Source organism: Vanellus vanellus (genome assembly GCF_965231255.1).
Source record: "Vanellus vanellus genome assembly, chromosome: 5".
Classification (NCBI taxonomy): Eukaryota; Metazoa; Chordata; class Aves; order Charadriiformes; family Charadriidae; genus Vanellus; species Vanellus vanellus.
The window spans coordinates 29667712-29693594 of record NC_138910.1 but is presented as its reverse complement, the minus strand read 5'-3'; the positions used below and the strand labels follow the sequence as shown (position 1 = coordinate 29693594).

The following is a 25883-nucleotide window of genomic DNA, read 5'->3' as shown; positions in this document are numbered from 1 at the left end:
TTAATAAGCTTAAGGTCAAAAGATAAAACATTTGTCATTGTTATCAATCTCCAGTCTCATAAACATCAGAGAATAGGTAGAAAGACATGGCTCTTATCCACAGGGTTGCAACATGATATGGTGACTTAAATTAAATCATGTTCAATTCTTTCTGAACCATTTTGTTTAGTGTAGTTTCATTTATTTGTGATAGGATTCACAGTATGCACAACCGCAAAGGATTTTTTCCTCTCACATATTTTTATATTCAGATACTTCCTCTATCATCAATCGCTTCAATACAGAGAATGATTTAGGAAGGAGGAATTTTAAAATCATTACATCATTTAGTTTGTGATTTTCAAATTAAGAGCTTTAATAGAACGTTTTTGTAAAATAACCTTAATCATACTGTAGCCTTTTCTTCAATACTAGTTTATATAGGTAGCATAGAAAAGATTATGAAGAGCTTGATAAAAAGCAAGAGAAAAACCGCTATCTTGCACTCATATATTAAAGACAACATGTATCTTTTTGCTCATTTTATACCTGCTTCGTTAGAAGCAGAAATACTGAACACAGAAGAAACCCACACCTGACAGAAAAAAAAAAAAAAAATTCTAAGAAAGAGAAATCAAAGCATGGGAGAATTTAACAAGTTCTCTGATTAAAGGAGACAGCTACAGTCTCCAGATTTACAGATATTTCAATCTATTTTACTACATATAATGATTGCAATTCAGCTCATATTTGCACAAACTGCAATTTCAACTATGAATAACGGCAGTTCACAATTTGTAGCCCAGAAGGTACACTGAGCTTTAGCCAGCTGGAATAAGGGCTTGGAATAAGGCAGCCCTTAGGCAAGAGGCAAAAATGCACTAGTGTAATCTTAGAAACGTTTGCTGGTGTCGCTGTTTTCTATAGTCTTGTCACTAACAAACAACAACGCTGCAAAAGAACGTGTTAATATTTCAAAAAGAATAATATGTACACCATTAAATGTCTCAAAAATGCTAGTAAGATTCACACTGCAACAATATTAAAGCTAAGAATTAGGCGCAAAAGAAGAGAAAGAGTTTCAAGCAAAAGCAGTCAGGGAAATGGCACGTGCATTTGCTATGTTAGTGCTGAATGTTGGACAAAATGCATCCAAGCCTGTCTTTGCACAAAAGAACGTTATCTATTATCTGTGGAAATAATTAGTTTACTTCATTTGGTTACACAAGTTTAACCTCTCACATAACCTTCCATTTCACAGTATAGCTCTGCACCCAGTGAAAAGTTTTCCTAAGCGTTTGAATCCCCACTCCTCCAGCAGGCTAGTGTTCACTCTCTAGTTAGTGCAAACTGAAGCTCTTGCCTTTCAAACAGGTCCCAGTATAAATTAAGGTACCTGACCTTCTACAAAGCTCCCCAAGGATATTTATGTATATCAAATTGATTTTAGATATAGCTGTTATAACCTGCTAGGGGAAAAAAGCTATAGGAAAAGTCATGTAGACAGGAAAAAGTCCAGTTTTTAGAAAATATGATTCCCCAATGATTTCAGGCACCTTGTAAACTGATCAGTCTGGAATTGAGTAGTAGTAAAAAAATTTCAGTGCCCTGCAATTGCTTTACTGTTCCTTCCACACCCACCCTCTGATAAGGTCAAACATCTCAATCTGGCTTGAAAAGATCGGGAAATATGACACTTTCTGAGATTAATTGATATAAATTACACTTCTCAAACTAAACCAACATTTTTGTTCCCAGGCCAAAGTTTAACACAAAGTAAGAGTCCCTCCACTAATATTCAAACAAAGTCACTTTTAATGGTATGAGGCTAACATCTAGGGTGTCACCTTACATTTGACCTGTGCGACAGAGGAGGAAACTTGTTCAGTAGCAGAAAAGAGGCAAGCAAGCCAACACTTATATTAAATTCATGGTTATGATATATCTTTCGTTAAGCCTTAAGCCTGTTTTGAAATAAGATGCTGAATTATTACTCAATCTTAGTCATCAAGCCTGAATGATATTTTTAAAAATAACTAATTTAAATCAGAAATAACAAATTAAAAAGACGCCAAAAGTTCACATTAAGCTTTCCGTTTCCTTCACTAATTCAAAGCTTTTTTTGAGTTCTTTACATGTGAATGCAGAATGAAAATCTCTCATATCAATCATTTTATTCACAATTATTTTCTTTTAAGAAAGGGGTATGTCATTTTTATGCATCAAGTTTTGGCCTGGACACATTTTTACAAACAGTCCCATAAGCTGCATGTTAAAGATTGCTTTAAGCATCATTCGGGGAATAATTTAGGCTATTACAACAACAAGGAAGATGATTATTGTAAAAGAAAAGCCAAGCAAAGGCAACACAGAAAAATACATTTCAATATCACTACTTTAACTTGCAATTAAAAAATAAATTACATAAACCACTCACTTTGTGTGTGCTTTTTGTTATCTGTGAACATTAAGACTAAGGAAAAAAAAAAAGCTAGATTTTTAACAAAATAACCTGGAAAAAGGATACCTTTTACTAATAATGGCATTTCTTTTGTACACCTGCCCACACTCTAATCAGTGAATCCTACATGCTTGAGATATTTATGAGCTCTCTTTATTGCTAAACCCCCACCACCAAACTGCCCAACAGCCGCTCTAATTTAAGATGCTCTAAATATTGTTGCCATGGGTGACATGAACATGGAGTAAGGCAAAGCACTGCTAATAAAAAGGCTTTCACAGCATTTCAGTCCTTGCTCATAAGTAAAGTTAAAATTTATGGCTTTTAAAATACTGGATCTGAGAGAGGTCAGGTTAAATGGCTGCTAGTAATAAAAGGAATCAATATGCCACAGCATCTGAAGCAGCCAGCAAACTAAATAAACACTTCATCCAAATCCACTTGGCCCTGAATTAAAAGAACATAAAATACTGTATTTATTTTGTTTGCCCTCCACCAGTCCGTGGTTTGCATCACTACATCCGCTAGAATCCTACACAGAGCAAGCAACAAACATATGTTGGCCAAGTAGCAATTAAACTGTATGTCAAGGCTAGGAGCAATTAACTGGGCATTAACCTTATCAGGGAACCACTTCTGGATTAGCCAACTACAAACAGGCAAACATCTCAGTCTGGGAAGATTCTGCAACGTGTATTTACAAAAGCTTCAGAGGACTCAGACTTTCTGTCTCAGGCACATACAGAGTAAATGAGCTATTTCCAACAATAACCCTTTATTCATAAACCCTGAACAAAACCAGAATCACCTTTTCCAGTGATTAGCACGTCATATTAGCATCAAAATGCAAGACAGTCTGTTCCTTACAGCACTTTAAAATAAAGCAGACCAAAGAAGTAGTGAACTCACATCTTTTGCTCCTAATCTACATTTGGTTCAGTTTATAGATTGATTTCCAGAAGAAGTTATGAAAACCTATTTTCTTCTGTCTGTTTGTACATGTTTAAATAGAAAGTGCATAGGTTAATTTTCTGTTTAAGAAATTAATGCACATGTTGCTTGAAGTTGTCAGCGGATAACTGCAAAAAAGGTACATATACACCTGTAATCAATCTATGTATACACACACACAGAGGCCATTCACGAAGCCATGCATATTTTTGAAATTGCTTTGTTTGTGAGTTTAATACTATTTGTCTTGAAAGAGTTTTGAAAAGTTTATGTGAAAATCCATCTCTTGAATGGGAATATGCAGAATTTTGTCAAACCTACTGTTAACTAAGAGAAATGGTTATCTGGCACAGCTCCAACTCAAAACCCCTGCAGAGTTTGAAAGGATTATTTAGGTTTTCAGCAAAAGTCCTCGGCAAAGGTTCCTTTTTATTTCCTAGTGAGATTTTTAAGATCATTTGAATGCTTAAAAAATTGATAACAGTATTTTATTATAGATTCCTCACAGCTAAATCCATAGCTGTAGTGATATTCGGTCTTTCGCCCAGCTTTATTTTACATGCTTCAACTCCCCCCAACTTAAATTATCCTCTGTACTGTAACATCTTTGCTTGGTCTCATTCCAGAGATGAGGATTGGTTTTAGAAAAACAAAAAACCCCAAAGAATACACCTCCCCCTTGCCAAATCTGAAAAACTGAGTGGGAAAAGTACATTCTTCCAGCCAGGTAACACTTCTTTTTTCCCCCTATTCACCAATAACTGAAAAAGAACTGAAAGGAAACCTTTCAAGCTTTTCATGCAAGTAGGCTGTTCCTTCACTACAACTTTTAGGGAAGGAAAGTTTAGTTTTCACGTCTAGGTAATTTCCTCTAACATTAGTTGGATCTGTGTAAACTTGGCCATAAACTTGTGCCTAAAGCACAGGAACAGAAATAGATATGTACTCCCATAGGCAGGTGAGCATACCGTGATAGTCCACATGCACATTTTCAGCAACTACAATGATCCCATCTACCGACACATCAGAAGCTAAAAAGGAATATTCCCACATGGTCCTCAACCTATGTGTTTAAATAAGCTGCAAAGTTTAATAAGAAACTCAAGAAGGCAGAGGGTCATGTGAACAGAGAGAACATAAGTAAAATAAAGACTTCAGTATTGAGAACAATTATTTTGTAGGTCTTAAAATATGAAAACTATTTTCAAGGCTTTCTTCCACAAAACCGAACCCTTAGAAAAATCATGTTATTCCTGGAACAAATGGCAAGGAATTTTCCTTCTAAACAGCTGCAGCCAAGGATGTTGCTAAACTGTTCTGTAGTGTGCAAAGACACAGACTCACACTCAACCACATCTGGCTGTCTTCTGGGGTTTTAACAGACACGATTCACAACTGGATTACAATCCCAGCCTTGCATAAAAAAAAAAAAAAGTCCAAACACTACTTTAGCTATACTAGTAAACTCTGAGACAGTCTATACGATTTACTGCTTTAGACTTTACATTCGTAAAACATGTATAGTCTAACCCTTCCTTAAGAGCTTTGCAGCTCCCTTGCTATATATGTCATGATGTGTCATTTTAATGAAAAGGTTATTTTTAAAAAGAAACTGGCAAGGATGTGAATGAGAACTCAAATAAAGCTGGTTTTGCAAATCTGTATTTTTGGAATAGTCATTACATTCTTAGATGTTTAGCAAATGTGCACCAAGCCTCTAATATCCTCCATGGAAAAGGGATCCTTCCCAGATCTCTAAGTTTTGTCTCCCCTGCAGTATCCTAAAGATGTTACTCTATTAATTACGGAGTTATGTGTTTAGGATCTTTTCAATATGCAGTTTTCTATTGCTACAATGCGTTTAAATATCGAATTAGAAAAGCTAATGGCATTGCTGCATGGGACAAGTTGGAATATGATCTTAATTTTAGTAGCAAATGAATACAAACTTTTGAGATATTTTTTAATCCATTTTTCTTGCCTATGTACAAATGACATTCCCTTGTTTCCTTTCACTTGCCTCATAAATGCAGAGTAGATACAAATATGCTCCCAAACATAGTATGGTACCCAACTGCAGAAATGTATGGTCAAAAGAGAAGAATGGGTCATTCCAATTTCTCTTGGTGCCATCCCTCATCAACCAATGGGGACATTTCTGGAGAAGTTAGTCAAACTACTATCAATATTCCAAATTTCTCCAGGTTTAACAGGATGGTAAGCAACAGGCACAGTGATACTGCAACCAAGATAACTGATACAGGTTAAGCACAATCAAACTACATTTTAATATAGGCAAATCCAAGATGGCTTATCTTAGAAAAATAAAGCTTTCCTCCAAGCTGGCACTCAGTATTATTAGAAAACACATGATTCTGCTCAGTGACTCCATACACTCTTGAAGCATGAACCAGAGTCTGGCTACAAGTAGATAAGGATGCACGTGGATTATCAGACTTTCAATCAACCGTATGGGAAAACCGTTACAGTACCATGGAGAGGCACAAAACTGAGCGCCAATTTGATCTACTTCAGCAACTTGGTGGTTGGACCCTTGGATGAAATTTCAAAATCTGATATTACAAAGGCAACTGTTCTACAGGAACAGCCAATTACTTCAAATAGACAGCAACCCAATCAAAATACATCAGTATAATGAAATATCCTAACTTAATAGTGAACTGCAATCTTTGCCTAGAACAGGGTCCTAAGCAATTGATAGCAACTCCACCTTTTAGGAGTCCTACTCTAAGATCAAAGCCTAAGTGTGCTCACATTAACAGGGACTCCAGAACTGAAACAGGTAGGTTCATTTCCAACCTGATTTGAGTCTGGGGGGAAAATCCTCAGCTGGAGTCAATCAAAACTTTTCCAGTGTCTGCCACCTTATAGCAGCTGAGTACGCATCTTTTGATCTTTGTACTCTACTGGCATCATACTTTGGCATTACACATACCTGGCCACAGCATGAGTGTCAGATGTTAGTAAGTTCAGCTGTGGTAGATGCAAAGTAGTCATTTGTAGGTTAAAAAAAAAAAGCTCTTTATTATTTTAGCAACCCAGAGAGCCATCCTCGGTTGCCCTCTAGTCCTTCTAAAGGAGTGAGAAATGAATGTGTTTATATGCCTTTCATTAGGAACCTGTTTACTCTTTGAAAGCTTTGGTTTTGCTTGTTCAATGAATCAAAAGTCTGGAAAGCAGTAATAGCTTTAGAAGTATAAACAGCACAAACATGCACCATCATAGATCATCAGTAGTTTTGAAATATTACCTCATGCTTTAAGCACATCATCATGTGAACTTTCTGAGGCAAGAGCACCTCTGCTAACTGCAGCTCACAAGGGTAGGTTGCTGCAGTGTTTTCGCTGGGTTATTTTTTATCTTGTGTGGTAGTGAAGTCCAGATTAAAAAAAAAAAAGGAAGTCACCTATCTAGGTTAGAGCAAATTTTCACTGTGTTCTTTTTCTAGTTCTATGACATTTAAAAAAAAAAAATCAAGTATTTACATATTTTTAAAATAACGCTTTCCAAGTAGCGTGTTTTGATTTGTTCCTTTTCTTATGTTAAGTAATGGTTTCCTCCTCAGCTGATGTTTTGCTGGTTCTTTGGTCAAGATTGATGGAATCCATCCCAAATATGCTGGACAACACTAACTTCTGAAATACTAGTCTGCAGCTTTGATTTTGCTTGAGACCCACAGCTAACTTTAGTAGGGCCAGAACACCTTCACGGAGACAAAGTAATTTTATATCAATGTGCAAAACAGAAGTTAATGTTAATCATCAACCAAGCAGGCAATAAATCTGTGTACAAAGAAATGCTGTCAAGTATACAGCAAAAAATAAAAACAAAATGTATTTTTGTTAACCCTTTTCTGTTATACTAATTTGATAGTCAGCAGGTATAAAGTTTTCAAATTCTAATGTGGTATTGCAAATGACATACTGCCATTTAACACTGAATCGCTGGCAACAATAAACGTCTTCCTTTCCAGTAATCTCATTTTGAATTTTATATTTGGCTAATTTAATACTAAAAGGATAGCACATTGATCTCTCTTTGCCCTCAAAATCCAGATATTGTCCATAAACACAGTTTACTTATAAACGAAGGCAAACATATTTGGCTATATATACACAGTCATACAACATAAAGGTATAAAACTTCATTCTTTGCAATCATGTCGCTTCTCAGCTGCATTTATAAATGCTATGAGAATATAAAAATTAAATACTACTACTTGTGTTACTAGCCCATCAGTAGATTCTTAAAACTAAACAATGATTATCACTAACATTTTTGAAATTAAAAGCTTTCGCTCCAACTACAATGAAAGCCAGTCTCAAACATTCAAATGCGCACCAACATATTGAACAGTTTCAAGGATATTAAGTAGCTCTGCCAGATTTCTCTAGCATTATGAGCACATCTTATTTTGCCTTTTTACAGTGGCTCGTGCTTCAGTTTAACTTTTTCAGGTTGACCACCTGTATAAGAAAATAGCTCTTGGTTCAATGATTACCTTACATAAAAAACTTTTAGCATCTATATGATTGTATTAACTTTTTGTTTCTTCTGTATCAAAAGTGAACATGCATCTGTATTCTACCTTGTATCCTATTTTTCGTGAAATATTTTTGCCTTGTCTTTTTCTGACTCTGGACCAGTTTTCCCTCTGCATTAAGAGGGAAATTTGGTTAATCTGTGCAACACATGCCATTCCATTTCCTCAAGAAGATAACGCAAACCAAGCCATGCTGTGGTTGGGTATAGACTTATACAGACTCCAATATCCATATAATTTGTAAAACTTCACACAGTTAATCAGAGCTGCTTGGCAGCTTCTTCCCTCAACCTTTAATGAATATGTCAGTCCTTGTATTGGATAGTGATACATACCAAGGAATTTATTTCAGAGCAGAAAACTAAAATCAGATTTTGAAACACTGAGGTTAATGTTATTAAAATAAAAAATGCAATGGTTCTTCTACCATATGCTTAATTGGCCCCCCTGTGAAAAAGCAGTCCCACAGGAAGGAGCAGGAAGCTACTAGTCGGGTTCATATCTTGCTGTAAGAGAAAAAGAAAGTAAGGGGTAATCAATCACAATTTTTCTTCACAGCAACAAGCCTGATAAACATTTATGTGAATAACTTTTTTGATGTGGATACTAAGAGTTTACATGCGTTCACAGGAAAACAAGAAATCTCAACAGAATCAAAATCTATTGAAGATTAGCAGATAAACAGAAACTATTCTTGCCTTCAATCTTTAAGTCCCTGAACATTTGAAGGCAAGGAGAGCTCTTAGAGAAAGAAGATATAAACTTGTTGTATCTTTGTATTTCTTGTTAGGCATTTGGTGGTAGCAGAAAGAGGACATAGGCTATAGACTTTTTGTCTGATCCAGTATGGCAACTGTCCTCTTCTTGGTGTCTTGGTTTGAGGTAAAACAGAACCAATTTTGTTCAGTAACTTTGCGTCTTAGCTGGGCCTCTTCTAACTACTGAAATAAACAGCATATTGTGCAGACGCTGTTCGCTCTCAGAGTGGTAAGTTTATAGTTGATGCCCAGGCACGGTATGCAGAGAGGCTCTTGCTTATACTTATTCCTATAACAACCAAGGTCAACTAACTTTGTTACTTGCCCCCGTTGGAGGGTTCAGGTGTCCAGAAAAAACAAACAAACATAAACAAATCCAAAAAATAAAGGTGACACTGCTTCCTGTTCCTATCAATTCTTCATTGCTTGCACTATGAAAGAGCACAGAACCTCTCTAATCATGGGCCAGAACCTCACTGCACTTGGTGTTATACCAACTCAAAACAGAATAATATTCAGTACCTCTAATAATTTCTAATCAAGCCTACCCGTATTTCTGCAATACTGGCTCTTTTGAGTGGCAAGACTATAGATGTCTGTTTCTGCAGTGATTTATTTACTATTTGTCAACACTTTGTAAAGTACAGTTCCTCTCTTGCTACATTCCCTGTATGCTCCTATGCTTCAGATGTTTTCCATTTTAAGCAGAAAAAACAGATGTTTTGGCACAGTATTAATTTACTCAGATTCCACATTCAGATTGAACCTGAATTGTTAAGTACAGTATTTGAAATGAACGTTGCATCAGCCCATAACAGAGCTAATAACAAGTTCCTTCCTCACCTTTTAAAGACGACATTATTGGTTCCCTCCTTCTGAACAGCTATATAGAAGCACAGAATTTCCTCATGTTCTGTTTTTGCTATTTGTTTATTTCAAGTCAGTTCTGACAGAATGGTCCCTTCATGCTTAAGTGCTGCTCACAGGATGGGTTCATTATAAAAAAAAAAAAAAACCAACAACCCTTAAATCTGTTTAGTGAAGAAGCCCTCTGATTTTGGGTTGGTATTTTGTGACAGCTTTAATACAGTCTGATTGCTGATTCTGTCATTCTTCAACGTCTGTGCTCTTAACTCTTAGAGAAGACTTAAACGATATTCCTGTATGCTAAAGCACACTACAAGCATACTACCTTCTAGTTCATTCAGTTTGATCTCAAACAGCTACCTTAAGTAAGAACTAATATTGATATTAGGTTATACCACATGACTGTTAAATTTTAATCATGAGGTTTTCTTAGTCTGATTAAGCAATTAAACTGCTTAACTGAAAACTACAGGCAATTGATTTATACGAAGGTACCTAGAAATTCTATTTGAAGTTTAAGAACAATTTCCTACCAAAGATAAACACATGAAAGCTCAAATTGCAAAAGCATATTTCAGTATTGGTTGTTCTAGTATTGTTGGCCTTTTCGTTGTTTATTGATTTTATTTACTGAAGCAGTCATTCCTGGTTTCCGTTGTCTAAAAATCACTAACAAAATGGGCACTCTGTTCTGCAAGTTACAGTGCAAGTGAAGACTCTTCATACACTGTAAGTGTAACTCATCATTAAACTGGGAGAAGAATTACTGCCTCTGCATCTTTAGCTATAAAAACTTTCTTAAAAATGTCTAGGTTCCCTTCGTTCAGTTTGGATCATAAAGTATTTGCTGTAACAAGACAGAAGGAAAGAGGTGGAACTTTTAATGCCAAGTCATGGAGGTCTGAAAGGAGTAACTGTTGCAGAAACATTTATTGTCGCTAAGGTTTGAGCAACACTGAAATGAGCAGGACTACCTGCAAGGTAAGTCACTGCTCAAAACAAATAACACGGGCAGAGTTCGCTCTACATTTGATCATTTTACTGTCTCTTTTACTCTAGGCGAGTATCAGAAAAGTCACACATCTCCACTTGAAATGAAGTATTAAGCACACTAAAGGGTGTCAGAACCTAGCCAAGACTTCCCTAAAAAAATAACCCCAAACAAAAATAACCAACCCCAAAACATATGGAAAGAGGGTTGTGTTGATCTGCATATGTGGTGCCAGGAAGCTGGGAGCTTTCTCATCAATCAGAAGCTAAGTGAACACGTTCTTTTGGCTCGAAGCAATCAAGTACATATCCACATCTCTTGCCACTAATAATGTTCACTACCTCTACATACTTTCGCTGTTGCTTTGGCATCTTGCAGGGCAAAGGGCAGTATAAAAGACAGGTAAGGTAATCACAGACACATACCACTGTGCTGGTGAGTGCTCAGGGCAGAATTGGAAAAGATTACTTGTGGGCTCTTCCACGAAGGGAAGAAGAAGGGTAGAGGACGAAAAGGGAAACAAGGCAAGCAGAGAGTCTATAAAGGGATTTTATTTTATAAAATATTAAGTAATTTCTCTTGGAAAACGAATGCTTTAAGATTTCGGCTTCAGTCTTCTGCCCTATAACTCACAACCCCCCATTTTATTTACAATAGCTACTTAATCTATATCGTTCCAAATCCAGAGGTTTAGGCCGAGCACTAGCTACTTGAAGTCAGAGCGATTCTTTGTGGTTTATAGAGTACAGCAGGATCTTTCTACATAGTTTGCTATATTAATATAGAAACATTTTTATTTGTTTACATATACAGTAATACTATATCTACTACATGCTAAATAAAATGCATTATTTATTTGCATTTTCCTGTCTGATTTTCTGAAAAGGCTCATGAAATTTTAATGAAAGTGGTTAAAGCAACAGCCTATGTATTAAAATTATATACAAAACCTGACCTTAAAAGAGTATTATTAACATTGCAAAGTAAATCGCTTAGGCTTGGAGAATGTCACAGCAGAGATATCCATCATTAACTTATCTCTCTCTATGCACTCATTGTAATAGACTTTCACTTTATGTCCCAAATATGTTATGACAATTTTATTTACAAAACTCCAGCTTCCTTCTTTCAGAAAAGATCTACAAATATTTTCTTCCACATATACAGCAATTACCCCCCTTTCTTATTCAATGCACACTTTAACATCTGCTTGGACATCAGCATTAAACAGTCCTTCATGCATATTTCTCTGGAACACCTTATAAAGCATTAAGTTTTTAAATAAACGCTAATGACGTCATTTTCAGAGAAATGTGCAGTTAAGAGAAATGTGAGAAATCTGTACCTCAGAGACAAGGAACTGAAATAGAACGACGAAGATCAATTTAGATTCCCATTTTAGGATTTTCAAGGCCTGACTCCCCCGCCCTCCACTCCCTCTTCTGAATACTTAACGCCTAACATTTCCTGCGCTCATTGCACTGTTGCCACCCACTTTGGTCGCAGCCTGAATACATTGAGCGCTTCTGCAAACCAGCACACGTGCAGGACGGGCACCACCAAGGTGAACATACTACCTCATTGCATGTGGTTTAAAGACACCTCCCCGCCCTCAGCAATTCTGAGATACAGGCACAGCTAGAAAATAATTCAAGCAGCATGTAATGGCTAGAAAACAGAAAAAATGTTTATTTTTCCCTGAGATCATCTACACCACTAACATCACACCCTCCAACCAGAGTATGTCAAACAGCTACACATCTTACAACTTCAACAATCAATGAGGCCAGGCCAGGGCCTTACACGACAGCCTTCATTACCCTTAACCAGATCCCTCTTCTGCTCTGAAAGCAAAGTCTTCGGGAAGACCTAGCTTTTGATGATGTACGTCTCACACCATCAGCATCTGTTAAAAGGGTCTGAGTTGCCTTTGCAAGCATCCAAGCATCCTTACAGCTAGCGTTTCCCACTTCAGACACCTTAAACCTTCAAACTGAAGTTCTTTCAATAGAGATTGTATATACAGTTTCCTAGATGTGGGGATTTGGTGGTGGTTTGTTTTTGTTTTTTAGTTTGTTTAGTTTTGTTTGTTTTAGAGAAAAGCTGAGTTTTCTTTACTGCAATGTTGGTTGCCACCATGCTTTCCCATGTGGCTTCTGGATCCACTGTCCTAGATCAGCACAGGCTAGTTTCCCCCTCTCTCTCAGTTAATGTCACCTTTTCCCACACTGGCATCTTCTCACTTAGCCACACTCTTAATCTTCCATTTTTCCCCATCCCCAGCATCCTTTTCTAGCACTCCCCTCACCCCCACTGGCTTGCTATCTTCCCAGCCTCTAGCCATATATTCTTACCTTTTCCACCCCTAAATAAAAACAAATCTCAGAGTTATTTTAGGAGACAGTAAAAGAACAACCTCTGTCAAAAAAAGCAAATAAAACCCACGCTTCAATTGACACTTGAATGGAAAGTTTTACTTCAAACAGCTCCGATTTCACAGAATCTGTAATGGGATGTGTCATGCATGACACTTTACAGGTGATAACACAGTGACTACTGCACACTACACCCATACGTTTTACACAAAAAGAGAAAAAAAGCAAACCACAAGCAAAAGAGACTGAAGATTTTTCCTGAGACCTAATGATTTACCCATATTTTCTTCAGGACGGCAGAAAAAGAATGATTGTAAGAAATAATTTTCTCCTGTACGTTTTTTTTTTTTAATGTATTTGCTCTTCTAATATAAACTCAGACTGAGAATTATTCTTTGTAGTTATTTTGTGATGTACATTTCAGTAATAAGCTGCGAGTTATTTGATGCAATGGCTGACAAAATTTATTCCTGATAGAACTCATTCTTTTTTGTACCTTTAAAATTAAAACCAGTATGCTATTTTTTTAGAAAAGAATTAAACTCTAGAAGCTTTGATCAAACAATTAAGCATCTGAGCAGATTATAAAGCAATAAAAAAATAGAGGCATCTGAATAACTACACTATATTGGACTTCTCTTTTATAACATCTCTGTTTGTCAACAGCAGTATTACAACTGGCAACCAAAAAAAACAACCCCTTTTTTGAATACAGGAATTTATGCCAACTGCAGATAGCAACAAAAAATTGTAATTACATGAAAAACCCAAACAAATCAATGCCAGATCCTCTGTTCTGGTCCTACTGCACAGAGAGGCTTGAAAACCGCCATAGCAAGTTAACTTAGGTTTTTGTTTGCAACCTTTCTAAATGCAATCACCCTCCAGTAACGGATGCAAATTTCTAGTGCCAAGCTCTAGCTCTGCTCCATTTGTCCCTCCGTTTGTCAGGTACTGACCATAGCACGGAAGTGAACTGATCCCTACTTAAGCTTTCAGTGCCGCAGAGTCAGGGTCTTCCTGCTATATGGCATTAAGGAAACCATCATCCTGAAATTGGGCGAATTGTAGAATTAGGGTCTGCTTCTCTCCAGTGAATCCGCCGCTTTACCCCAAGTCTGCTATTCACACTAGTTTCTTTCCTACTCCCTTAGGAGTAAGCAAGCAAGCAAGAGAACAGGAGAGGGAGATGGTCTCCCAGACAAAAAAATAAACAACACTAACACTGAAACATGCTGTGCAAGCAACTGTCCCCAGGACCTGACTATGCCCTGCCTGCTCTGCTCGCCACGCGTGACAACAGGAGAACCGTAAGCAGAACAGTAGGCAGAAGGCTCTGCACGAACTAGTACCAGAATGGCCAAAAGAGCCCAATGAAGTAAAGGTTAGGTAGATATAACTGTGCCAAGTCAGCTCATGTCCTCGACTATCTGGAGGTAAAGCTTCCAGGTCACAGATTTGCTCCCCTCCCAAACAGATATCCAATCCACAAAGGTTTCTTTTTGATTTAAGAGCCAGCTTGAAGAGGAGGGAAGGATTAAAGAGAGGATTTTTAAAACAGTAGGTGAAGAGCTAACGGGGCAGGAATCGGGTACAGAATAGCCTCAGCATAGGTGTCAGACTACTTGGGGGAATAAAAATAAATCAGCATTTAAGTTTCTTAAAAAAAAAAAAACAAAACAACCCAAAGAAACATAAATAAGCTTGGTCTCGTGTCAGCAGAGATCTTTTGTGCACTCACAGGGTTAAGATATCCATCATCACGCTTATTACTTGTAGACAAAAAATTAAATGCTTAGAAACTACACTAACCCATGCAAGACTAAATTAAGGCCAATGAGAAATTTCATCTATCAAGACATTAGGCAGAAAAAAGGGTAAACACTAGAGAAGTTGATATGTTTTGAAAGGGCAGCATGGTGCCATTGCCTGAGGTAGGAGAAAAGTACCTGCTGGTAGTCGATGGTAACTCAAGGAAGTGTTTTCTACTCTTCTATGAAATGCTTTTCATTTGGGTTGCCACTGGTTATGTACAGAAAAACTCTCCCACTCTGCTCTTAGGTCAGAAAAAAGCATTTCAGTGGGACACTTAATTAGGGACGATATTCTGGGTACTTTGGGAGTGCTGTGTAGGTAAGTGCTAAGTAGCATTGCTGTATTGAAAGACTCACTAAAAATAATGCTGTTTCATGAGACATACAAATAGAAATGTAATTCTTTTCTTCAGAGTTAATTTCTGAACTGTATTGCTCTGCACAGCTTTTATTACACAAATATGTGTATTAATAAATAGCGCCAGCAACCCATTTCATACAATAAAACCTTATTTCAAGTGTTATGGAAGGCAAACACTGTACACGATACTATTCCAGAAGTGAGCTGGACTAGAAATATCAATTACTAGTAGCTACCTTCAAAATCCTTCTTATTGACATGGCAACATGATGGGACTTCAAAATAAAAAATGAAGGAGAAGAATCATTCAAAGTGGAGAATTATAAATGCTTCCCGGTCTATATTCAAGCCTCAGAAGGTAAGGTAACTGGCAAATACATACTATTACAAAATTAAAATAAAAAACACACCACAAAACCAAAGACAAACAAACAAAAAACCCAAACAAAACCGCAACAGTTAAATCTTCTGCGGGGCTATGTCATTTTTAACTTTCAGACAACTAGTTTAAAAAAAAAAAGTGTCCTCTTCCCCTCTTCAGCCAGTAGCTCATTTAGTTCACTGCTCTTCTTTCTATGTCTCATACACCACACTCCAAAATGTAAGTTAGAGGGCCAGATGTATTATCTGGGAAGTCTTCCAAATTCATTAACTCCTTGGCACCAATGACTTCAGGATAGCCACTGCCAGCACTGAATATTATGCCCAGCAAAAACCCAGCTCCTGGAGGGAAAGGATTAATAAAATGAGGCATTCGGCAGTGGCTGCTGGTCTCTTTGGTCACAAGAAGCATCTAAAAGAACGACAGTAGCTGCCAGGACTGATCACAGCCAACTTTTCAGTACCTAGTACTCTGAAGGTCTTTCCTGAACATCTGCAGATCATTCACCACAAAGCTTGAACAATGCGCAGATACTGCTTGAAGGAATACGAAACCGCTAGTCAGAGAAAAGACTGGCAGGAAGGCAGTGACTCCAGTTCTAACTGCAGAGGGTGGTAAATGTTACCCAGGGGCTTTAGAATCACGTGGGCACTTTCTCCTCAATTACAGAAGATGCAGTCTGAAGCAATTCATTTTGCTTCCTGAAATGGATGCAGTCTGGCTGTCACCAGCTGCTGACTGAAGAGCCTTACAAAGCCCTAGAAATGCAGGGGACCTGATGGATCCCGTTGCTGTTTTCAGCTTTCTTCTTAGGGCCAAGGGGGGAGTTCCGTGAAGGAAACCAGCTTACCATCAGTCAGGCAGGCACTTTCATGAACCATCTGTTTGGGCACCATCACCAGAGAGGCCCTCTGATTTAAAGATCAATATACAGCAAGAGGTCCCCAGGATTTTAAACATTAAACTTGTTTTGCTGGCTGCTGTGCTTTACTTGGAATCTCCACAGTTTCAATAGAAAGCACACCAAATTCTTTACAGTCTTCAAACTTATTGCTTCTTATTCTTTGATTAGGGTAAATACCAGCTTTCTTGTTGGTTAACATTTTGCCATCTCTAATCGCTTCAAACTTAGAAATGGTTCTTACTGGGTGTGATATTCCAGGACCAGAGATGCCAAAATCTCAAGTCCTAATAACCACTTCTGTAGAATTGCAGTATCTATTACCCTGTGTGAAATTCTGCACTAACGCAGTTACACTGCTTCTGGCTTCAGAGAAAGCTTTATTTCTGCCTGATATAGTGCTCCTCATATAGACACATCCACCATATTTACAAGCTCTCCTACCCTCATGTCAGAGACAACCTGGAATACGAGGCAGAAGGAATCTCCAACTCAAAGCAGAAACTTTCAGCAAAGACATGAAATGCGGCAGGTTCAGCACAGACAGTCACAGGGAAAAGTATCACCAGGTCTCGGGAAGTGAATGCATGCCCCAAACAGCCTACAACTGATAACTCACACCAGCACTGCACCATTTCACTACAGAGAGTATTTCAGCTTGCAACAGATACAGATGTCTGCAGGCATGGCTCCCCTTCAGTCCACTGCAAGCTGACACAGACAATGTACTTACCAGAGAAAGATGATCACTTATTTCAAATACTAGCAGGCCTTATTAGTGGATGCAGTCATTACAACTATTAAAAGTCTGCACTTTATGTCACTTCATACTACTTAAACGTTCTGTGGTTTTTAACGCTCTCTTGACTTGCCTCACTGAATTCTGCACAGAACAATATTCAGCAATATTGACCAGGGGGAGAAGGAGCAACCATGAAGTGTGAACATCAAAACACTCCCCGCCCAAGCCTCGGTTAATCTAACAATATGCCTAGAATTACTTCAGGAAATTAAAAGAAGAAAAACAAGGAGGTAGAAGAAATATGAATGTATGAGTAACTTGGCTGGAAAAAATTCTTGCGTGTTCGATTTTTTTTCTTCCTAGTCACTTCTATATCATAAGGGAGCTGTAACATTGGGTAACTGCTGAGCATGACATGAAGTTCATGAAATGAAGTTCCTGCTCCTTTCTCTGCTCCTGGAGCGAAGAATACTCCCCAAGGAAAAAGGCTGTTGGTTTGCCATCCCTGGATGCCAACAATTCATACTGGGTAATGCATAATTCCCACATTGCTGAGATGTGGTGGAAAAGAAGAAAATCTATCACCTCTATCGTTTATTTTTGAAGGCTGTAGTTTGGATATCTGCCAGACCAGGCAGCCTCCTCCTCTGAGAAAAGACCATCATTACTGCCACGTAGACTTTCCACTCCAAGTTTACCCACACATAAAATCGAGGCGTTCCTGACACCCAGAATCACTCCCCAGCATCTTGCTCTAATAAACTTAATGTTGCAGCTTTAGCAGGCATTTCCCTTGCTATGCATTCAGAGGAGTGCTCTGCATAGTTCCTAGCTGTAGGAACTCTCAAGTTTCCTTTCATGGGGGTCAAATTGAAATATCTAACTTTGGTACTTTCAGGGCACAAGTTTTCTTCACAGAGAAGTCCAAGCTGTTCACGACTTTTGGGTAGATGTACATGCACTTTTGTTTTTAAAGTGGGAATGTGGAAAGGGCTTTGCTGTTGAAACTAGGGTTGTCTTACTACATTTTTGTAGTACAGAAAATTCACATTTGCTGGGTAAGACAGAGTGAAACAAAAGCTCCTGCTCAACTTATGTTTTTACAGGGTCATTTGTTCTCTGCTTCAGCAGCTTTCTGTGATCAGCTGGATTGAAAGAAACCCTATCCAGTCCCTGTGGTTCTTAAGGAAAATTGTCCTCCTTTCTGTCTGAGCTGCCTGTTCATTCCATCTGGCACGTAGGAGAGCTTCTCCCGGCTTGTCACTCAGCTGCTCCCAAGGACTGCTCGGTCTTCTATCACTCCTTAGGACAGCACCAGCCCGAACAAAGCTAAAAGATAGCCACAGCCCTTTAGCAGCAAGTAACATCACACAGTCAGAAATACACAAACCCAAGTTTCACTGGCCGTTAAACAAACCTCTCAGAAACTCACTTTCAGTTTAGTCTTCAGGACAAGAAATAGAGACTCAAACTTGCTCCCCCACTTCCTTTCTTTCAGCACAAAGACATCTCTGAAGATCTGCAAATCTTCTTTCATCCATGCCTTCTCCTTCAGATGTGTCTCTCTACCCACACCACCCCAGTCAACTTCCTTCAGCTGAGGCTGATCCCCAGATCAAAAACTGTCAGTTACAAAATCATTCTTCTTTTCTCCTAAACTTCCCATTTCTTGCTCCCTTGGCTAAAACAGAATACTACTCTTTTTTTTGTAGAATTATTTTTTCTGCTAGGTTAGTTCCCCACAACAGCTTATCAAGGCATTATAAGAATAATAACGCTGGCATAGAGAGAAAGGGGGCAGAAACATGTGGGTGGGCATTTATGAATACAAGGGTATCATGGGATCCTCTTCAGGATACAGGAAAACATTAAACCAGCTGTGCTATGTTATAAAACCTCACAGATCCTTGAATTTGCGTCCATGCTGCAGCTGGTCTACATTCAGCTCTGCTCTAGACCCTAAATCTCACACAAGAACATTGAGGGAAACAGGTTTCGCCTGAAAGTTTGTTATTGTTCTCGGCAGATCAGATCTACTCACTTTAATGACTATAGTTTAAAGAAAGATCAATGGGCATTGCTCTGCCATATCTTAATACAATACACACTAAAAGTCAGTCACAGAACACAAAGAATTCATAAAATCAAAGTGAATAGGTTATTTAAGAGAAGATTCTTGCAATTCAAGGATGAGACAGCAGGGATGCTCTTTTTCAGTTTGCAGAGGTTTATTGCCATTTTTTATTCCCTGCTCCTGCCACTGGGAAAGTAGTTTTATCTATGACAAGTAAAATAGCCTTGGAAAAAAATAATAAAAAAAATCAATGCAAGTTTGGCATTTGAATTTAACAAGGATATGGTTTGACATGGCAGATAAGGTGATTTAATAGACAGCTGCCTCTGAAAGCCACAATTTTCACATCCATCCACTTCCCGAGTTTCCCTTCTATTGGCATGCAGGCTTGTCTCTCTCAAATGAGTGGTTCAAGAAGATAAGCCCAGCCCTATTCACTTCTGTCTTTCTTGTTTTAGTTTTTGGCTAATTTAGGTCTCTCAACCACCTCACCAGCTAAGCTGTGGGACTGGAATAAAGGAAGTAATGGGAACCAAGCAGCTGCGGGTAGGAGGTAAGGGCTAGGAGGACTAAGACTGCCTCTTTTGGCAGCAGCAAGCTTTTACATCAACATTGTAACGTCAAACCACACCCTCAAGTGAGGGATTTTTATCAACAGATGACTTTCTCAGGACCTAACAAAAAAGGGGTCACAACAATCATCATCACACAACTAATAAAGTCTTCAAAAACAAGAAAAGAAAGCTGTCAAATGAATAGTTACAGCTGGTGAGTTACTGGGGGCACACAATGATTCTTGTCAGAATGAAAATGAGAGCTTGTTTCCCTCCATAGAGGAGAACCATCTAACTAGGTTATCCGTGAGAGCTGTTTATCAGCTACATAGGCCTGGCAGGCAAGGGGGACTGTAAAGACTGCCAGTCTGGCATTCAGAAGAAATTTGACCAACCAACTGCTTTTCACTCAAATTCAACATTACAACAAGTTCCCTTAATTTAGAATAATTGTTTGAGGCACAGGAACTGATAAGTGTCCCGCCTTCTTGTTCCTGAGTCAGTGAAAAATCAAATTTCTTATGCAGAAATACATACAATTTGGGGGGTGAGGGGAGAGAGATTGCTGTATCTGTCCAATTTTTAATAGCCTCTTAAAAACAATCAATATTTGGAATGTCCAGTTTGAGCTTCTCTTGCTCAAAAAAAAAAAAAAAAAAAGAACCTGATGAGTTCTAATTTTGTTTTCATCTTGTTTCAATACACTTTCCTATCTCTGACAGGTTAAAATACATGAAGTTCCAACAGACAAATGAAAGTTTTTCCAACTAAACATTCGCACTTTATATTTAGCACTCTAAAACCTAGATGAAATTAAAAGAGCATTTTTCTCAATGCTAATTCTTAAGAGTCAGCTCATGAAAGTTGAAGGCTCAGGATTTATTTCTACAGACTTTGACCATTAAGACATGAAAAAATCCTGCAGCCCAGAGGCTCAGTGTTGTGCTGTCCTGTCCCATGGGCTTAGTCACAGCATGGTTTTGGTTCTTGTGCAACTATGCAGCATTAAACAAGCACTGCCACCCCTCACAGCTCTAACTAATGTAGATGGTTAGAACAATCTATAACAGAAACCATTATACATATTAAAAAAAAAAAAAAACAACAAACCTTAAAAAATTAAGTCCACTAAAAAAAGGGTAGTAAAGCCATACTGGCATAGAGTACTAAGTAAATTAATGCATCATCCTAGTTTCACTAGACAAGCTGTGTTTGAAGATAAGAAAAAAAAAAAAAAAAACAACAGTAGGCAGAGATTCAATGAAAGCTAAGCATTTTAACTTTTGGACTAGAAATCCTTATAAACCCCAACAATATAATAAATTCAATGTAACATCTTTGACTTTAGACCTTACCGAATGTAAGTATAGAAGAAAGCATTAACTCTGTAAGTGACCTGCAGGAAAAATGAATCTTATTTTTTGTTTCTTGGCTGCATGAGTCGATACAGATTCTCAGATGACAACAATTTATTTGGAACCATATGGTCAAAGGAATGACCATGAGAATCATAATTGAAGTTGATAATAATAACAACAACATTAATAATACCACCAACAGCACGAGAAAAGAATCATCCAGGGAGAGAAGCCCGAAGTGCAGGTAATAGTAAAAGAATGAAAATCTTGCAAAAATATTCCCAGCAAAGCATCAAACTTAACCCATAGCTTAACGATTCAAAGCTTAAAGAAGCATGGGTTATGAGTAACAAGGTGTACTGAAGCATCACAGAAAGATATTTGCATTTGTTTTTGTGTCAAACAGAAATAGCACCAAGCACCACACTGGCTGAATTGAGGGAAAATCACATCGCACAGCTTCCAGCGCCACCACAGTTTGCTTGCCTCCGGTACCCAAGCCAAGATACATAGGTTAGGTTAGGCTGCATCGCTCTTGCTAAGATATACTGCAGTCTGCAAAGTAGGCAATTCCCCTTCACGCTTGTAAGAATGATTGACACAGCCAAGTACTACACCCTTATTATCAAAGAGAAATAAAATGAACTAAGATGAACCTTTTTCTCCTCTCACAAACGCAAAGACAAGTGTCAGATTCTATATGTCACATGCTTTCAGTTAGATAGTGGAAAGGTCCTTGTTTGGACAGGTACTTCACTTGCATACGCCAGGCAGCTCAGCCATTTACATGAATCTTTTCAACTGTGGATCTAGTTACTATATAAATCCTTATGAACTCCGTACTAAACCCAATGGCCCCTTTGAAAAGCTCAGCTTTAATAACATCTACAGCAGTGAGAAGGCTTGTTTAATAAAGTTATGAGATTTGATATGCAGAGAGAACACCACTTCCCGACGCACCTCTTCAACATAATTGTGTTACCTGCAAATCAAAAGCAAAACAGAAGCCAAACTTGCTACAATGTCTCACACAAGCCCAGCCGCATCCCCTAAGCTTTCTATAGTCCTTCCTAACTCCACTATTGACCCCCAACAAAATCCTTGATTAAAAAAAAGCCTTTTGTGCTACATAAGCATGCATAAACCACTGGATTTTGCTGGTGTTCCAATAGCTCAACCTTTGCACAACTCCTCCAGTAAAAAAAATAAAAGGTTCTCCAGTTTTGTCTGCCCTTCCAAGTCTGAATTCCAGTTGCAGCAATAAGCTTAGCCTAGCCATTACTCACGCTTTTACCACAACAAACTTTAACACACTGGATTCTGCCTGCACCAGGCCCTATTTTGACCCTGCACCAGGCCCTACTTTGTCATTGCAAAAAACTAAGCTGGAGTTCTTAAAAACATAGTTTATGTTTGCAAATTTAGCAGTGGCTGGGCACACCTGAGTTTACTAGACTGTAATCATCTACACTGGAAGTGTTGTAATAGCTCTTCTGCTCTCACAAGCATGTCCTAGAAATGGTTCAGGAGTTAGGATATACCAGGCACAGCTTTCAGAGGCAACCTGTAGCCATCTTACAATAGAGGCTCAGAGCACAGATGGGGGATCATCCTGTGCCACTCAACTTTAAAGCCAAAGGGGGCATTCAGCTTACACGTGTACAGATGAAACCTTAGCATCTCATGCTAACAATGCAACCATGGCTTTCGCAATAGGCTGGAGAGCCTTTCCTGAAGGTAATGACAAAGCCTAATCTGTTGCACTTTCCATACCTTATTCCAGTGGGTCATATAAAAATCTACCAGTAAGCCTAACTTTTCAACCACTCCTGTGTCCTAAACCGTAGTCTTAACCCTCATCCTGGCCATACGAAACCTCAGTAAATTTTAAATAAATGCAGAATACATCCTGGCATTCAAGGATGCAGAGATCCACCAAGACCTTTAACCTACCTTATTCTCCAGTCCCAATCTGAATCCTAGTTTAACCACAACTCGAAGTTTACTCCTTTTAAACACCTAGTTTACCCCCACACAAAGCAGTACAGACTGGAGTTCTATCAGACATGTCAGTGCTCAAGCCTCATCAAAGCCCCGACCTTGTAGGATTCAGCTGTACACCTACCTCTTCAAGTATTCTTTCCCAGAACACTAATCCTACCCACAGGCTGAACAGTAACCTGGTACCTGCACTGTCAGCAAAATTAACAGTAAGGGTGTCTTGGTTTTCAGTGGCCAGTCCGGCTCAAATCACGACAAAGGGGCAGAACTTGACCAGCAGCATCCTTCAAACTCTCCCAAACTAGGCCTTTCCCTACTCAGGTCCTAACCCTATCTCCTGCCATATAACGTTAATTCAAATTCAGCTTGGTAACAGAGCTACTCCTGTATCATTCAGTCTTGCCAGTACTAATCCATAGCCCAAGTCACATGTTCCTCACATAGCAGCCAGCAAGAAAATAAGATCTTCAACTCATCTTGTATCAAAACTGTCTTGAAACATAACCTCAGCCAAAAGCATGGTCTACTGACATTAAAATAAAAATAGAAAAGCTTTTTTGCCCATTTTGCTAATTAATATGTCAGAGCTCATAAAGACAGACTCATCAGCTTTTCTCCAGCACTGCATCATCTGAAAGCGCTGTGTCAGCAGAGACCTCACAGCAGACAGTCAATACATACTAAAAGTGTTCTGAGCAGTAAATCAGAACATAAAAAAAGAATTTCAGAAAAAAATAAAGATAGCTGTGAAGAATTCAGTACTCGATTTCAGTATTTGATATAAATCAGGTTATATCTGATGTACAACAGTCTTGCCCTTCCTTATGAAGAGTATCGTCTGAGCTGTCCTGGAAACACTTTCCTAAAAATCTACGCATTCATGAAAAACTGAGCTAAAGTTTGCTGATTCTTCACCTTTGTGAATTTTCAGGGGTCTTCTCTGTTTTACAATAGAGGCACCACTTGCCTGCTTCTCTTTCTCGTTGCTGGAATTGAGTTTAGGGAATGCGGTCACACCGTTGCTGAGCACACACAGAGCTTACAGAGGACCAAATCCTCCTTAGAGGATTCAGAGCAGATGCCTTACACACACACTCTCTGAAATATGGTCTTTTCCAGAATGGGCCGAACAGGCTGCATCAATACTGCACTCCAGTGCTTTTGCCAATGGTATTGTGGAAAATATTTGCAACACTAAGAACACCTGTAAGCACTGCAGGAATCTTCCATCCGGCAGGATGAGAGACAGGCCAGCTATGAGAACCAGAATTCACAGATGCATTTCTGTGACACTGAAACACAGGAACAAGTCTCCAAGCCATCTTCCCATAGAACATGCTTATAAGCTTAGGATGTGTCCAGACATGCTTCTAAAAATCAAATCTACTTTTAAAGGAAAAAAAAAAAAAGGAACTGCTGTTTGTGGGTGCAATATATAAAAAGACAGAAAGATGGGGCTACAGCTACAGATCCTTCTAATGCCTTGGTCTTCTGCAGAATTGTGATAAAGCTTTTTGAAATGAATACATGCTACTAACTCCTGCTGCTGCTCAGTAACACGTAATATGCGAGGGATATGGTAGCTATACCAAAAGCGGAGACTAAATGCCTGAAGAGCCACTGCCCCAGAAGGAATAGAAAGGATATTTCCCTAGAGAGAATTACTCAACTGTGTATTTCATAGAACAAGTCATGTTGAAGGAGAGAAGGGATAATTGCATTGATTGTTAGTAGGTGATAATTAATTCTGTAGAGAAATACGTTTAATTTCCTGAAGTCTAGAATAGGATGGAAACTCTTCGTTCTGTAATGAGAAAATAGTGGTGTTTTGCTCCCAGCACTAGAAGCTGCAACGTCTCCCTTAACGTGTTCTTAAAAAAGGAACCTATAAGGAAGGCAGCACAAACAACAATGTTAAAACAAGAGTTCTGTGATGTGACTGAATGCCAGCAAGATGCATATATGATATATAATTCCAAAAAGCATACAGTAAAAAGGGACCAGAGAAAAAGAACATCATGTTATTGAACTAACCTTTAAAATAAATATTTGAATGGAACAATGAGAAAACTGAAACTGCTGCTTGATTTTTCTTTATGAAGGGTTAGGAAATGGAACAGGGAGAGGAGAGAAACATTTTTCAACAGTAACTGAAGTGTATTTAAAGTGGACAGAACCAAGAAAAATCATTTACACTCCAAGCTTCTCAGAAGTTAGCTACTTCCTTTCATTCTGAAGGGGAAAAAAAGGAAAAAACTTGTAGGATCTCTGTATCCATTCCTTAAGTGATCTGTTGACCACTGATTTTAGTCTAGGAAAAAAGGTACATGTAAGAGATCTGTGAAGGATAAGTACAGCAAACAAGCCAAAGTTCAATAAGCACGGGTCCACATTTTCATATAAAATTCGTAGATGTCTTCAAACAGAAAAATTTTCAAAGCCATAGTTTTCAAGAATCTGGAGAAGTGTGCAGAAGAAAGATCAAATGCTGCTAAAAGTGGTATTATAAAGCTTAACGTACCTATAACAACAGATTGCCAAAGAGTTATGATCTCACCAGGTTTCCTTCCAATATTCTTTGATAGCAGTGAATTCCACTGATCTTTGGAAAACTGCATGATGTTGCAATGTTTGTAGTCATTTTTCTGCACAGGAAAAAACTCAAGGGCAACACCCGTAGCTTCTTCAAGTTGACAAGACCATTTCTTTGAAGCTTTCACATTCCCAAAACAAAAAGTTGAAAGAATTTT

At 38.3% G+C, this 25883-nt stretch overlaps 1 protein-coding gene across 1 annotated transcript in view; it reads right to left on the bottom strand.

The window, feature by feature from the left end:
• Window positions 1-25883, bottom strand: part of PARD3B (par-3 family cell polarity regulator beta) — a gene marked incomplete at its 5' end in the record, with an annotated part of 298721 nt that overhangs the window by 153346 nt on the left and 119492 nt on the right. The gene's annotated exons all lie outside the window — the stretch shown is intronic.